Genomic DNA, 15410 nt, shown 5'->3' with positions numbered 1-15410 from the left:
TCCTCTTGAAGAGAGTCAATGAGGGACTCTGCCTAACCTGGACTGGGATTTTATTCCAGAGTGAAGGGAGCCTCTGGGTTATGAATCTGTCCCTCCAGCATGTCCTATTTATTTCAGTGCTGAGGTTCAAGTCTCTCGAGCGTAGCTCGATAGGATTTGGATTTTCTGAGGTGCAGCATGTCCATTAATTCTGGGTTGGACATGGCTTTATACGTCAGGCACAGATCGCCTCTGAACAGGCGGTATGCCACTGAGTAGAGCTGGAGTTTCTTTAACCGGGCAGCATATGGCATCTGTTTGAGCCCTTTGATCCTCTTGGTGAGGTACTTTTGGGGTCTTTCCAGTTGCTGCAGGTGTCTGGTAAGGTACATCCCAAAAGGGGCATTGTACTCAATTATGGGCTTGATGAGGGATGAGTAAAGAGGCACGATGACCTCCCCTGATATAGATGTGAATCCCTTCATGATTAGGTGGGCTATATAAAATGTTTTTCTAACCACTTTGGCCACGTGGTTGTCAAATGAGAGATTGCTATCAACTTGGGTCCCCAGGTCCCTAATTACTTCTTCTGTACTTAATGGATTACCACCTATGTGGTAATTTGTGGGCACTTTGTTTTGCCAAAGGGATGACTATACACTTTTGGCGTTTAGCTTGAGGCCATGGCTCTGGCACCAGTTGTCTGTTTCTATGAGGCCCTTTTGGAGGATGCTTGTGTCGGCTGGAGAGTCGATTATGGCGCCCAGTTTGCAGTCATCTGCGAACTTGGTCAGCCACAGTCCTTCCGTGTTGGCCTGTACCTCCGAGAAATATATACTGAACAAGAGAGGTCCCAGGACTGAGCCTTGTGGGACGCCACTTGTAACTGGTTTGGAGTCTGACATGGCTCCAGCAATTCTAACCATGTGGGTTCTGTCCTTGAGCCAGTTTGCAACCCATCTAGTGACATAGGGGTTTATATTTAAGCTGGTGAGCTTATTTATAATGCCCTAGTGGGGTATTGTATCGAAGGCTTTTGCGAGGTCCAGGTAGGCTATGTGGACCACCTTCCCCTCGTCAATGGCCTTGGTGACTGTTTCAAAGATATCAACCAGGTTTAAGAGGCAGGATCTGCCCTTAACAAAGCCGAACTGGGTAGGATCCAGTGTCTGTAGGTCCCCAATATCTTTATTTATGAGGTCCATGATGATCCTTTCCATAGCTTTGCAGACCAAGCTAGTCAGGCTTATGGGGCGATAGTTTCCAGGATCCGTTGAGGCACCACCTTTGTGGAGAGGGACCACTGTTGCTGTGCGCCACTCTTTGGGTACATATCCTGTAGTAAGGCTGAGATTGAACAGTAGTTTTATGTTTGGGTTTAGCTCTTCTTGGAGTTCATGTAGGACGCAGCCCGGGACACCGTCTGGTCCCATTGATGCTGTATTTTTTGCTTTGGAGAGGGCGGTTCTTACCTGAGCATCCGAGATGTCAGGGGGGCAGCACTCTGCTGGAATAAATATTTGCCCTTTTGGTGGGGGGGGGGAGTTTGCGCTGAACCTGTCAGCTAGGATGTTGGCAATGTCTGTGGGTTTGGTGTATTTTTTGTCATTTTGGACTAATTCTGAGCATATCTGGGAATTACCACCCAGGTTCCTAACATAACTAAAGAAAGCCTTGTGATTATCCTTAGTGTCCTGTGCAATTTTTCTCTTGAAGCTGGCCTTAGATGATTTTATGAGTGCCCGTAGTTTTTGCTAATACTGATCAGAGATGCCTTCCCTTTTTGGAATTTTGCTCTGTCATTTAGTAGCTTCCTCCTTCTATTGTATAGCTTGTTTATGGCTGGGGTCCACCAGACAGGACGCCTGCCTTTGGAGGATTGGGTCTTGGTTTTATTTGGGATCGCATGATCCATGCATTCCTGAAGGTGTTCATAGAATGCGTTTATAAAGGATTCTGCGGTCTGGGCCGTATTTTCCACAGGCCCGGGGCTTTGAAGGATTCCACCTCCGTTTTGAGGAGTGTGAAAGTTGCTTTAGACCAGTTTTTCACTGTGGTTTTCTGGGCAGGGTGGAGTCGGGATGTGAACATCCAGTGAGATTAGTTTATGGTCTGATCTTACCAGTGAGGGATACACTTCTGGTCTGGAGCATAGAGTCCCCATGTTGGTGATAATCAGGTCCAGTATGTTTTCCCCTCTTGTGGGAGTGGTAACAAGTTGTTCCATAGCATTTGAGTTTATAAATTCTAGGAACCTTTGGGCTAGGGTGTTGGAGCTAGAGTAATGCTCCCAGTCTATGTTTGGGTAGTTGAAGTCGCCCAATATAATGGTGTTTGGAGAGACCTTCATATTTTCCAGTGTTCTCATGAAGGCCGAGTGGGGTTCCTGGGTTAGGGAGGGTGGTCTGTAGCAGGCTATAAACTGGAAGGCAGTTTTACCCACTGTTAGTTGCACATGGATAGTCTCTGATGCTTCGTGCTGTGCCACCAACCTGGAGGTGTGGGTATCTTTGATGAATATTGATACTCCTTTTGTGGGTCGGTCCAAGTTTTGGGGCCAAAAAGCATGGTATGAGGTATAACCTGGTAGTGCTGGGGTGCTCTCGGAGCCTTGAACCAGGTTTCTGTTACTGCACAGATATCGATTTTCTCCATGCTAAGGAGAGTTTCGAGTGCGTGCATCTTGAGGTTTAGACTTCTGGCGTTGAGTAGCATTACTCTTAGTTTCTTATCCCTTGTGATACCTATGGAGGTGGGTTTGTCTTTTGATCCTTGCCTAAAAAGGCACTATGGGGGTAGCAAGAGCCTTTGCCAATATCCGAAGCCCAGGGGTGACAGGTGCAGGCCGTCCCTAGCGAAGCATCGTGGCTTGTCGAGCATGTCATCCCAGGCTGACAGGCATTGATCCCCTTTGAATGACACCAATAATTAAGCCAATTGTTGAAATTGATCATCTTGTCTTCATATTGTGGCATCATTCTTGGTGAGGGTAAGATGCTACTCAAGGTCAGGGTCATACTGGCCTGGGCCACATGCTCAGAGAGCTCCTCTATGTCTCTTTTCATGTAGTCCAGGGAGGTACGTCTCAGGTCATTCACACCAGCATGGACAATGACTGAGTCATATTTGTACTTGCCTTGGAGTGACCTGAGTGCTTGTGTTATGTGGCGGATCCTAGCGCCCGACAGGCAGCTCACCATGACCTTCTCCTTGTTCAGCCTGGTGAGCGGGATGTCAGTGTGCCTGATGATAGAGTCACCTATTACAAGTGTATCAGGTGTGTTGTTTAGCCTTAAGGGCTGTGACTGTTCGGCACACTGGCTTTGTGAGATATGTGTTGCACGTGTTTTGTTTTGGGGTAGCGGTTGCTTGGGTGTCTGCTTTGGAGGTCTCTGCTGCTTAGGCAGATTTTTATTTAGAGCCTCAGAGTATGTTTTGTGTGTTTATGTGTTTGGTCTGCTGTCGTGGTAGGTCTATGTGAGACTGGAATTGTACTGAGTGTGGTTTCCTTCTCCTCCTGACTGGTTACGCCAGTACTGAGTTGAGAGAGCTTAGCCTCCAGTTTGGCTATATGGATGCATCTCTCACATGTGTTGGAATTTATTGGGAGGAGGAGAGGGTTGTCTGTGTACATGAGGCAGTTGTAACATTGCCTCAAGATTCCCAGATTCACCAGCTGGACCGGAGAGAAGATTGACAACTGACCTTTGGACATGCTAGAATAGTATTGGAAACTCCTTTATAATTGGAAAAAAAAAAGGGCCAATGGGGAACAAGGTACTCGAGAGGACTTTGTGAGAGTGTAGTGCTTTTAATTTTTTAGTGCTGACTTATATAATTGCTTTAGTGAGCAAGTGCCTTTAGTGAGCAAGTGCCAGGTAACTTAAATGCAATGTGTTACAGGTAACTTAAATGCAAAAACGACAAACAGTAACTTTCTTTTAAGTGAAACAAGGAAATGAGTACAGTAAGCAATGCAGATATCACTAGGGATCCACAGAAGCACTGAAAAGCCACGGTTTAGGTGGTATTAGCGTTTCAGGGAAATAACAAGCAAACAAACAACACGCATACAAACAGAGCTAGATTCAGCAGGCCTGGATCTAGTCTATGCTACAGCAAACAAGGTGTACCAATTTCAGTAAGAAACAGTTGAAATATGCAGGCACTATAAGCCTTTAACCAGAAATTCCCAGCTCAGAAGGGCAGAGTCCAGCCTCTCCTCCCACAAGAGTGCAGACCATGAACCTTCTTAATGTAAAATAACTGGCCTGAAGCCCAAGTGCTTAAACCAGAACTAATACACTTTTAGAATAACAAACACTGAGCCCTCAATCAGCAGTTCCCAACTTAGAAGGATGTAAGCCACCTGTCCTGCCACCACAGTGCAGACCACAAACCTTCCTAATGTAAAACAACTGGTCTGAAGCCCAAGTGCTTAAACTAAAAGGCTTAGAATGAGTTGCACCAAGAAGTAATAAATACAACTGAGTACTTTTAAGATGACGCAAAAGCAAAATAAATTAGGAAGAAACACAAATACAGTAAAAGCAGATAATTTTTTTTTTTTTTTCAGAAAAGTAGCAAAAACAGTAGTAAAAACAATTCACATGCAGTGCAAGCTGGCACACTTGAGTATGTAGCAATATTAGTCCACACACAGTTTGAAAAAAATGTAATTAAATTAAAAAGGACTAAAAGCAAGTGCAGAATGGGTTTATTAGATAGAATGCGGTAAAGAGATGGGACTGGGGGAGTGTCCTAGATCAAATCTACAGTGGGGCGGGCACTGCAAAAGCCACCAAATACAACCAAGAACAGGGAGGGAGGGTGGGGAAGACAGTTTCAACAGAGCTAGATCTGAGGAATCAGTCCAAATTATAAAACCACAATAAAATGCAGAAAATATACTTAAATCAGCTCATTCATCATCAGTTGATGTATGCAGACAAATCTCAGTAGCAAGCAACTCTATTTAAAATGATTACAAGAAATGTAACCAACACAGGTTTTAATGTTATCAGAACCCCCCAAGCTAATTAACACTTAAAGGAATTTCAAAGCAGTTTAACAACTAGTGCAGAGCTTCAGAGACACACACAAGACAGTTTCAACATTGTATATAAATAATATGTAGATAGATATCTATATCTATCTAACTATAAATATATACATGCATATATATGGAATTATATTTATTGGTGGGTGAGAAGGGCGGTACAGTTGTCAAACTGACCTGGCTTTCTCATGCTGAGATCGCATTATAGCCGGATTCAGGGAATTTGCCCTTATCCCACTGTAGTGTGGTCTTGGAGTTGATATGTATAAGTAGCAGAGGGTGTGGGAGACTCAGGCGGCTTGCCTTCCTGTAAAAACGCTGGTTTAGTGTTGTGTTTAGATGTTTTGTGGGTCGAGATTATTATTTTTCAATCATTTGGGATTAATGAAGTACAATTTGACATATCTGCACATCAAATAATTATGCTCACATATACATGTGTAGTGATATAGAAACAGATATAGCTATGGAAAGCATACACACACATATGTGTGTGTGTGTGTGTGTGTGTATATATCTAGATTTATATATATATATATATATATATATATATATATATATATATATATATATATATGTGTGTGTGTGTGTGTATAGATATATATGTAAAATTGAGCATTCATAATGTTGAATGTTTCTTCTCCTGGCAGAAGTGATCAAAATCATTTGATTGCTTCTGCTGGTGTTAAGTCAGTGTGAGATTATGAACAGTGGGGATAAGGGAATTTGCCCTTTCCCCGATGTTGGGTTGGTATATATAATTAGAGGGTGTGGGGGCACATGGGGGGGGGGGCTTTGCAAAAAGCTTTGTTTTTGTTTTTTGTTTTTTTTTTAATTCGTTCTTTTGGGATTGATATTTGTGTACTTAGATATTTTAGATATTTTGAAGAACATCCATACATATATATATATATATATATATATATATATATATATATATATATATATATATATATATATATATATATATATATATATATATATAAATATGTTGATATGTCTATATTATATATATATATATATATATATATATATATATATATATATATAAATTGGTGTGGAAAACTGATCCCAAGATATACCAGTTTCTGTTTCAGCCAAGGTGGCGACAACACAAGTTAATATATTCAGAGCATAAAACTGGACACTAGAGAAAGCGAGATGAATATCTGCATAACAGTATGTATAATATGCATAGTTTGTACAAGTAGAGGGTACATGTCCTGTTATGTATGGTAGTAGGCTTTGTCTTCTAGGCAATGATATTAAACAAGCTCTTTGAAGAAGAGAAAGCATGGTGAAAAATAAAAGAGCGAGGTTAAGTGATATGGCTAGGGTGGAAGCATTTGCATTTACCTACCTTTTGAAGATAAGCTTATTAGTTGGGACTAGAAAATATAAGATATTACTTCTTTAATATGTACCAGAATTTGGTACCTAGACTTGAGAAGTTGTGTTCAGTATATTTTAGATTGGTTCTTGGAGAAAGTAAGAGTGGATCTGAGTGATTTTGACTTCTTATGTTATAGGATGGAATTTTAGGAGTAAGTTTGGCAGTTAAGTGTGAGAAGGTTTTAGCATGTAAACCGTTAAGTAAGAGTGCTGCTAATATATATCTCTTTGGTTAATAGGGAGCCATTTTATCTTTCCTAAAGTGAGGCAATGAAGTTCAGGTTTATGAGATAAGGTAATAAACCTGCAACTTTTGTTAGATACATTTTTTAGTGTTCTATTCTTGTTAGAGACAGTGGATACTGACAGAAGGCAATAATAATAATAGTCTTATTTGCCAATCGTAGTCCCACTGGACACACAGTCCCTTTTCAGGGGAAAACCAGGAGCAATGACTAGTTAAGTGACTTGTTCAAGGTCACACAGATGACAAGTGAGGGATGAGGAAATCAAATCTTGTACCACAGGAACCCAGGCCTGCAAATTTAAGCTCTGCACCAACTGCCAAACATAAGGCCATAGGATCATAAGAGGTTACTAGGCTATTGGCCAGTAAGGCCTCTACAAGCCTAGCCATGTTATACCCTTGTTCCCTTATGGACCAAGATATGTAGTCTATGTACAGGAATCTGAGATCAGCACCAACTGCCCCTGTCTAAGAGGGACATAGGTGAAACCTCTGGTGTACATTTATGGTTTCCCATCCAATTGTCCAGGTTACACTTAAGTAGGGTCATTGAGGAGCTCTGTTTTACATGAAATTGGAGTTTGTTCCAGAGGAGTGGTAACCTTTGGGAGGCTTATTTGTCTCTCCAGCATGTCATGCTAATATTCCAGGCTAGGTTAACCTCCCTAGAGTGAGTGAATCTTGCCCCATTGGATTTGAAGATGTGTGCAGCAGCTTCATCAAGGCAGGGTCTGAGACTGCTTTGTAGGCCAGGCATAAGTCACCTCTAAGCAGTCTATTCAATACTGGTCAAGCCATATTCAAGTTGTGCAAAAAAATGCATCTTTCCCTGTCTTGGATCTAGCAGCATAGTAGATAAAGCAGGAGTTTTTCGTGCCAAGAAAAGGAGGTTAATTTTAGTTCTGCCTTTTTTTCAGTGTGAAGTTGAATGTTAAGGATAATGTCAATCCAGATGCTTATGGTTTTGAATGATGTAATTACTTCAGTGGGGTCATTTTTAGTATCTTTAATTTTTAGAGTTTTGGGGAAGAGCATAGCTTTTGTCTTATTCCTAATAATGTGACTTATGTTTTGGAAATATTCAGACAAGGTTTTTTATTGGTGAGCCAGGTGGTTATTATAAGCAGATCTTCTTACAGCTGTTTCTGTAATAATAACAGTGATGAGTTTTACTGATGAATTACCATATTGTTGATACAGAGAATTAGGACCTTTATTAATAAAGATTGAGGGGGAGTAACGAACCAAGGACAGGGCCTTGAATGTCAAAAGATATGAGAGACCACATTTTTGTTGTTGGAAAGATAGTCTAGGAACTAGGTGGAGACATCTATACTAATACCTAATTCTAACATATGGTTTACGAGGATGAGATGGTCTACAAGACCAAAAGCCCCCAGTTAGGTTGATAAAAAGAGCACCTGAAAGAGTCATGTTGTCCATTCTTTCCAAAATATAATGAGTTAACGTCCAAAGTATAGCTATTATGCTGTATTGTTTTGTGGGTAGAAGGTTATAATTTGCAATATATTCAATGAGTTGGATGTAAATTATTTTATATAATTTTACTTAAGGCACGTAAGATGAAAATGGGCCATAGATGTGAAGCATTGGTGGGCTTCGGTTGTTTGGGTAAAGATTTTATTATTGCGGTTTCCAGGTGCTGGGCATAATGCTTTGGGTTATGCAGATGATATATGTATGAAGAAGAGGGGTAGTTATGTGATCTCTGCAGTAACAGGTGAAGCAAAAAAATAAGGTTTTCTATCAAGTGGGGCCATCTGGAAGGATTTTTTTTTCTAGAAGTGGTTTATTGTCTTTTAATTGATGTATTTTATTTATGTATGTATGTACTGTATGTATACACACAAAGGTGATATGTATGGGGGTAAATGCGAATGGGGCTGAGGAAAAGAGATAAATGTTAGCTGTTTGTGGAAGGATACTGACTTCTTTAAGGAAGTTAGAAGCTGTGATTTAACCTGATGTGCATTGTATGAATTGTAGTAGACCAGTGGATAATGGGTTGGTGCAGATTATAAGCAGATTTGCTTCCCTCAGGAATTGATTTTGCTTGCTTACAGGTGATATTTGTTGGATTCAAGAAAGATGATTTTATGTATCCTTATGATTTGCTTAGATAAGCTACTTAACTGTATGAAGTGTCTGTGTCTACATTTAGGATATATTTTTTTCATTTATGCCATGCTTCATGATAGTCTTCAACTCTTTGGTTAGCCATTGTTTATTTGTAGACTTGTATAATGTAGAGATTTTGGGGAAGAGAGAGTGTTGGAGTTGTGACAGGCTTTTAGTCAGGTTTTCTACAGCCCATTTAGAGTCTTGGGAGTTTTATATTTTGGATCAGTCAAGGCTGGTTGGTATAGTCTGAAATGAATTTGTTGCTTCTAGATGATGGCATGAATGAAATAAGTTTAGAAGGCTGTTTCAGTTTGACATTCTGTACTGTAAAGGAAGTAGTAATCACTGAAGATCGGGGGATGGTAAAAAGATTATATCAGAGATGTTATAGGGATTATTAGTGATTAGATCTAGTAGAGTGACAGTTTGATTTATGTGAGGGGGTGGCTTGTTTTATAAGCTGAATGAGGTCAGTAATGGGCTGCTAATTCTGTGATATCATTGGAGTGGGGACCAAGCAGGATTAGACTGAAGTACCCATGAATACTTCATTTTTTTATTTACCAGTATCAGTACTGATATTTTGAGTAAGTGACTGGAATTTTTTTTTTAAAATGATTGGGGATGTATAGATTTGTGACCACAATATGAATCGAGTTGTAATTAGTGTAAGGACATTTTACTATTAGACAACTTTGTTCAGTGTCTGATGTGGAGCTGGCTTAAGAAACTGGTTTTAGTTGTAAATTATCTGTATGAGCAAGGTCCCACCACCAGGTCTATTCCTAAGTCTAGCATCAAAGTTGTAGTTATAGCCATTTTAAAAGTGGCGGATGTGTGTGGGCTTGTCGTTTTTGACCCATGTCCCTGGGGTGGCTGTAATGTCCAGAGAGACAGTGACAAAAAAGGTGCTTATTTGATTAACATTGCTGGCATTTATTAGAGGGCAGGGGAAGGGAGCTACAATTATTTATAATGGGAGTGTTGAGACAAGTGTCGGACCTGGAATAATTTCAGTGTTCACTCGAAATAATTGACAATTAAAGGGGAGGAATTTGATGAGAAATATTGGTAGCCTTAATGCATGGTGCATTTTGATATGATTCAAAGGAAAAATAAGATGGATAGTTACAATTAAATGTTTGTTTTTGAGCTGAGGACTAGTAAGTGTGAAAGAGAGAGGAGCCATACAAAGTGTTATAGGAGATGGTGGGGAAAGGTGTTAAGTTACCGAATTGGGAGGAGAGTAGTATGTGTGAAACAAAGGAGAAGGGGGGGGTTGTATATTCTGTACAGTATGGTGGAGAGCAGTGTGAAGGAGGAGGCTAGATTTTGATGTCTGTCTGTTATTTGTAGAGGAACAAACTAATTTTAATGTTGCTTGTCATTTTAGTGAAATACTGAATGGTGTGTGTGTGTGTGTGTGTGTGTGTGTGTGTGTGTGTGTGTGTGTGTGTGTGTGTGTGTGTGCGCGCACGTGCACTCAAGAGCACACATTGATACTAATGGTGTAGAGGGGGGTAGGTGACAAGGAGTCAACTGAAGGAGTTATAAGCAAAAATTATATTGTGTCTGACTAAAATAGTGATACAAATGGCAAAACGGGTGAGTTCAGAGACGTAGGCTGTTAAGTGTGTTTAATGATACTAGGATGTTAAGATGCATTGCCAGAAATCACGTGCATATAGTGGGTAGCTGGTTGTCATTGTCATATTTGTAAAGTATGTTGAGTGGAAAGAATTACTATGCGTGTGCGTATTTCTATAGTAGTGAATGTGCTGCTGGCAGAGCGGGGTGTTGGGGTTGCAGAGGGTGATGTATAAAGTGTATTCGGTTATCAGATAAAGCTGTGAGCAAAGGGCTGTATTTGTTCTGACTTAAGGCTATTAGGGTGTGCTGCCAAATGTATCTAGCTAATACTCAGTAGTTATCGTCAGGGGTTTGTACAATGGTATAGTGTGCCTTTAAGAAGGTGGAGCTAAGGATGTCACAGTGGAGTGGAGAATGCAAGGTATTTAAGTAGTGGGGGTGGATGGCTAAGAAATTTGAGTGGGAAGAGAACAAAGATGGTAATTACCTTCCAAATCAGCAGGAGACGGTCAGTCTGCTCATGTGCAGAACAATGGTTTCCCATTCATTGTGGTGAGATGAAAGTTAAGTGAAGATGTAATTAAGGGCTACACCTGCACCAAATAAAGAATGGAAACCTAAATCAGTTCAGTATGTTAGCTCTAGTATGTGTGTGTGAGGTTAGAGAATTGAGGTGCAGAACACATAGTATAGCACCAGCCCAAAGATGTGACTTACGGTAAAAACAGTAAATGCCAACAGAGGAGCTCAAGTTGCACAAGGCCTCACAAAAAAAATAGAACAAGGTGTCTAGGATAGGTAAACACAGCCCCGAGAACCCCAAAGAACCATGGGAGCAGGAAATAGAAATGAGTATGTTAAGTGTATACCACAAAGGGTGTTGTCGTTTATACCTTCACCAACTGTTTTTATTTTCTGCTTATATTTTTTAACAAGATATTAGTGAGTAGAGTCAGCTTTTTATTGATCATGGATGACCTGAAACCACTAGAGTCAGAGACGTGCTGACTGAAGGACTTTAGAAGACACTAACCTACTTCAGGGAAGGTGACAAGTAGCCAACCTGTGCAGTAAGATACAAAGAAGAAAAAATAGAAATATAGTTTTTTTTTTTTTTAGGTAAGATAAAAGCTGCTTCAGTACTATAGGCCTGTGAACAGTAAATAAATAGTAATAAGTTAAAGGAATGCCTAGGCATGCAAGTGCAATCCATCTTGCAAAATATTACAATAATCTGAGTATCAGGAGTGAAACGTGGGCAGATAAAACGGTGACATAAATTGTGATCAGTACTGCACAAAAAAGTGCGTATCAGCTGCAGTTTTAACTGCAGTCTAACAGTATTAGAAAACAATAGGTAAGTATCATTTATTTTAGCATACACCAAGATGGGGTGGGAAGCAAAACCATCTAAATAAATGCGATAGTGATCTACAGGCCTAAGCACATTAGCAGAAGAGTGCATGTAGTGAAAAGTCATAGTAGGTAAAAGGCAGGATAAGCATTGAGGGCAAAGGAGAAGAGGTTAGGGGAAGATCACAAAGAAGGAAGGGCAGTGTTTTTGCACTGTAGTGATAGCATTACAATGCTAAGTCCTGCTACTTGTATTAAGTATACACTGACATAACAGTTATGCACATGGAGAACAGCTGGCACAAGTCATATTGAAAGCAAACACAAAGTGGACTAAATATATCTTTCGAGAGGTGTTTGTCTTGCATATAGACTCTCCTGCCAGCCTGATCAACATGGGCATACTGAGACAGTGTAACATGTTCACTGACAACCCTCTTCTCCCAGCACATAATTCTTCTACTTGCGAGAGATGCATCTATATCAGTGAACTGGAATCCCTGCTCTCTCATGCCTTGGTCAGTACCCCTGACAAAGAGGAGATTGCCAGCACAAACACCACACCACCCACATCACATAGCCAAGCACAGCATAACTCACCAATGCAGTGGTCGTTAATATAAACGTACCCAAACAGCAGAGATCTCCAAAACACACTCACAGACATCCCACACGCAACACCAAACACATCACAGACAGCAGACAACACTCCAGTGTCTCACAAATACAGCCTATAATGCAGAACAATAAACTCATACAAACCATAAAGCACAACATTAAACCAAACTTGCTAGTCATTGGTGACTCAATTGTGAAACACACCGATGTCCCCCTCACCAGGCTCGACAAGTAGAAGATTGTCAGTTGTCTGTCAGGTGCCAGAATCCACCACATCATGTACGCACTTAAGTCTCTCCACAACAGGTACAAGTATGACTCTGTTATTGGTCATGTTGGTGTGAATGACTTGAGACGTACCTCCCCGGACTATATGAAGAGAGGCATGATTGAGCTGTCAGAGTATGTGTCCTAGGCAGGTATGTCCCTAGCCCTAAGCAGCATCTTACCTTCACCAAGAATGATACCACAATAACAACAAAAAATAATTGACTTCAACAATTGGCTTAGTTTTTGGTGTCATTCCAAGGGGATCCAGTATCGGTATGCCTGGGATGACATGGTTGACAGACCTCAATGCTTTGCCAGAGATGGCCTCCACTTGTCACCCCTGGGATTCAGGATTCTGACCAAGGCTCTTGCCTCTTCCATTGTGCCTTTTTTAGGCAATGTCCCACAGACACATCTTCCAACATAAAAAAATCTGTCAAAAAGCAAATTGAAGGTCACACTGCTTAATGTTAGGAGCCTTAATCTGAAAAAGCACTCACTGGAAGATGCATCTGTGCAGTCACGGAAACTTGGTTCAAGGCTGCAGACAGCACCTCTGCCTTACCAGGCTGTACCTCATTCCGACCCCAGAATGAGGTCGGGAAGACTAAGGGTGGTGGAGTTTCTGTTTTTATTAAAGACAAGCACACCTTCAGACTGGTTTGCCAGTATGATGCACTAGAACTTCTCCAGGTGCAATTGACAATTGGCAAGACACCCATCCAAGTTATAGCCAGCTATAGACCCCCCTCCATGACTCAGGACACCCACTTCTTCTACCTGGACCTACTTGAGTCCATCAAGGTATCCCCTAAACACCCTGATCCGTGATGACTTCAACTACCCCACCATAAACTGGGTGAACTGTTCCTGCTCTAATGCACTCACCTAATGATTCCTTTCGTGGTGGCCAGCAGAGTAATCAAGCAGAGAGAGAGCTGAAAAAAGCGACTTATAACCTGATTTTTTTTGTCTCTTGAAAAAAAAAAAAAAAAAATATCTCTTGTTTTCCTATTGCTAAGCTAGATTAGATTAGTTTTCAGGCTTTGCTGATCCCTGGACTTTGTTTGCCTGTACCTGGGAATTTTGAGGCGGAGACCATCCAGGTGCAATTAACCATAGGCAAGACTGCTCTGCAAATTGTAGCATGTTACCCAGGCCACCTCACAAACTCAGGAACCTCACATGGCCTTCCTGAAAACACTAGAGGGGGGATAATATCATCACCAATACCCATACTACTAGACTCTACCCTATTATAATATAGACTGGGGACTACTCCCAAAAAAAACACCCTAGCCCAAAAGTTCATTCACTGAATACAATGCCATGGAATGGAACAACACAATCATCCCCACAAGAGGAGATACATACTTGATCATCATCATCATCATGGGAGCACACAATTCAACACCAGTATGTATACCTCACTGCAGTGAGAGTCAGAAAACTAATCTCTCTGGGTCCTCCTCCTCCCCCCCCCCCACCTGAAAATAAAAAAAAAAACAGTAAAACTTCAAAGACCTTCGACTAACTCTCTAAAGACTTACCAGCCCCCTCTCGCCCCCGCCCAACGGGAAAAAAACAGTACTCAAGCCGAATCACCAATCAACAAATGCCTAGCACAGCCTGCGCAGGACTGCATGGATAAGCAATCCAAAGCAAACTTGCAGATGACTGCAAACTGGGAGCCATAGTAGAAAACACATCTGACACAGATATCCTTCAGAAGGAAGGGTCTCACAGAACGTGCCAGAGCCATGGCCTAAAGTTAAATGCCAAAATGCATAGTCATACCCAAGCTACCAAATAGGTGGCAATCCACTGAGCACAGAAGAAGTATTATCAGGACTGGGGACAGGTTTGATTGTAGTCTGTCATTCGACACCCATGTAGCTAAGTAGTAGTTAGACCTTCTACACACATTGCCCACCTCATGAAGGATTCTCATCTAGATCAAGGAGGTCATGGTCTCCTTTACTCATCACTCATCAGACCAATGATTCAGATTTGATGAATATGCTTCACCTCAAAAATCTAGATCCCACAGAGCCACAAGGGCGGAGAGACTTTAAACTCGCGCTATTAATATAGGACGGCTGGAGGGACAGATTTCATCACATCAAGACCTATGCTGTGGAACAAAAACAAAATATATGTGAGGCAGAGCAGCTGTCTGGCCTTGTTTCTTGTTGACCAATGGATGGGGATGGAGATGATAGCCTAGTATGAACCTATGAACCTATGAACCTATTTCATCATTTCTAATGCACTAGACCAGCTTGTCTCATCCCCCCCCCCACAAGGGGTGATGGCATCTTAGACTTAGTTCTCACCAACATGGGTGATTGCTGCACCACCCCCATAGTAAGTTTTCCCTGATGAAATCAGACCATCGGTCTGTCTCATTCGAAGTGTCTACCCCATGCAACCCCCCCCCCCCCCCAGCCGTAAACAGGCTAAAAAACATCTTAAAAACTGACTACAACCTTTTAAGGGAGGGTAATCAGTAGGTTCACGACACCCCCACCCCCCAGAGGATGCAGACAAATATGCTGAACTGTATGCCAGTGCAGTATACACGCAGCTGTACAACTGCCTGGACTAAGCCATACCGTACAGAACTAAAACCTGATCCTCAAGGAAACATAAACCTATGTGGTGGACATCCTCTATCAACAGGCTTTACAACAAAAGGAAGAATTGTCCAAGGGTAAAAAGGCACAAATTCCCAACTGGAAAAACTCCCTCCTTAGCCTC

At 41.4% G+C, this 15410-nt stretch overlaps 1 protein-coding gene across 1 annotated transcript in view; it reads left to right on the top strand.

The window, feature by feature from the left end:
- The window catches only part of EVC (EvC ciliary complex subunit 1), a 1160741-nt gene that overhangs the window by 1085502 nt on the left and 59829 nt on the right, over positions 1-15410 (top strand). The window lies entirely within an intron of this gene.

This window comes from Protopterus annectens, chromosome 14.part0, assembly GCF_019279795.1.
Source record: "Protopterus annectens isolate FY-2018-M chromosome 14.part0, PAN1.0, whole genome shotgun sequence".
NCBI lineage: Eukaryota > Metazoa > Chordata > Ceratodontiformes > Protopteridae > Protopterus > Protopterus annectens.
This window is presented reverse-complemented; position numbering and strand designations above follow the sequence as displayed.